Here is a 2,386-nt window from a genome sequence, read left to right on the forward strand (position 1 = left end):
GTAAATGGTTATTTTGAGGAGCTTGACGAATCAGTCTATAGAGATGGCATTAATAGACTGGAACACCGCTATGAGAAATGTATCAGCCTTGGAGGAGATTATGTTGAGAAATAAAAAAAAAAATTTTTTAAAAACCTTGTTTTTCTTGGTCAGGCCGGAAACTTATCAATCCACCCTCGTAAATCCGTTTGACTTCATTGTATGCGGTTGTATGAAATAGCGCGTGTGTGAAACACCAATGCAGAACGCTAATCATTTGTACGACCGTGTATGACCGCTGCAAATGAAATACGCCAAATGCCGGACGTTTCACGCCACTCAGAAGCAATTTTTGTAGTGTACGTGGAAGTACGTACACTGTCCAAAGCTTACTACTTATTTAAGAAACACCCTATATAGCTTTAGGAAGTATTTAAAGTAGGTAACCGACTAAAAGTCAAGATAATAAAATATGAGTATGTATTTAATAATAATAATAAAGTGACCCCCATTTCTTTTTGTATCATTTACTCACTAGTACGTATGTCGGAACTTTCCACAACATTGTGATTTAGGTAAAATCTAATTACGTTGTAACGACGGCTTGGTATTTGTTTCCCGTGACGGTAAATGTGTGTTAACCAGGGTGATATTGAATGCGACCCCTATTACTGTAAACAGTAGTGGAAGCAGCCAAACCGCTGAATTGTTCGATGTAGATAATGAAACGGAAAGACTAAACAGGCTTCATGGAATTCACTTACAAGGGAAGAAATACAAAAATACTACATGATTGCGCATGTATTTTGGTATTAACTAACGCCTGTTTTATCTTTTATTAGTGATGATCTTCGTGGATGCAGCCTGCAACTCTCGAAAGTTTATATCAAATGCGAACTTACAAAAGATTAACAACTATAGAAATGAATGTCAAGAAAATATATCTATAGCTTGGATATTTTTTAATTTATAAAATATTTCTAAATTGTCCGCCTTCTCCCTTATTTCCCTCATCAAAAGTTGTGTTATAACCAATTTCCGACTAAAAGTTGTACCTTAGTGGAATAAGGGAAAGTTTCTCAGTAATTCTTTTGATCTTAAGCTCAAATGTCAGGAAACAGCTAAAAAACACGTTCTATTTGGTCATATAAATTCTGGTGGCCACAAAGTCGTAGGCATCGTCTTGAAGGAAACAAAAGGGAATAATATTCGCTTTCAAAAATCGCCAACGCCTTTTTTAGGATTATAGCTGTCCATTGGGATAAATTATTGCCTTCTTTGTTACGTAAAGACGTTATATGTAACAATTTCACGTACCCTCTGAATGCAAGATTTAACACTGACGACCTGTTCGACCAGGATAGAGGCCATAACTGTGAATCATTTGTAGTTGAAGTAAAAAGAATGATGACAACGGGTTACTTATGTTTATAAACTTTGACGTCTTTATAGAAGATAATGAAATACAAGATACACAGTTTAATGTTTTCAGAAAGTTAATGTACTTATACCTATAACGCTGACAAGTGTAAGTTCCGCAGAAAACAAACGTTAAAGCCTTTAATATGTCTTCAAAGATAAATAAACATCTCGTTGATATTGTCAGTGGTAATTGGTACCAATAACAGCACATTTAAGCAATGCAATTTTAGTGGATAAAATATTCAATTTTTCCGTGCAGTACTGTACGGATTGTACGCTCCTCACCGGTTAAGAATTTGACCGAGAGTTGTCTCCTTTCTTTTCTGGCCTAGTGCTGTTCTTTTCTAGTTTGCGCCGGTCAAACTAAAGGTCACATCGCTACAGAAACTAAACGAAGTATTATTTGACCTCAAAATTGTCTCAACAAATCAAAATTCTAATACAGCTAAAAAAGATAAGTCGGTAATGACATTGTCCTTTTATTACTGCTCACAAATTGGGAAAAAAATTATTTTTTGGAATCTGAGGTTATGTTACTTCGAAATTCGGACGTGCTGTGGCAATTCTAAAATCGGAAACGATCTTGTTGATTTGTATTTCCTGATCCACATTAACCTGTGAGACGGCTGGCTAATTTCGCTGATTAGGGACCGTAACGTAATGTATTAAGGATTGTCAAAACACTTTATAGAAACATAGGATATTTAATTACTTGTTTATAACTTATTATATTGCTGTCGAAGCAGAAGTATTTCTACTGACATGTAATGATTTGTATACTTCGTTTAGTTTCTGTAGCGATGTGACTTTCAGTTTAACCTGCGCATAGTAGAAAAGAACAGCACTAGGCCAGAAAAGGAAGGAGACAACTCTCGGCCAAACTCTTAACCGGTGAGGAGCGTATAATCCGTACAGTACTGCACGGAAAAATTGACCATTTTATCCACTACAATTGCATTGCTCAAATGTGCTGTTATTGGTACCA

Source organism: Agrilus planipennis, unplaced genomic scaffold (genome assembly GCF_000699045.2).
Source record: "Agrilus planipennis isolate EAB-ADULT unplaced genomic scaffold, Apla_2.0 scaffold3, whole genome shotgun sequence".
NCBI lineage: Eukaryota > Metazoa > Arthropoda > Insecta > Coleoptera > Buprestidae > Agrilus > Agrilus planipennis.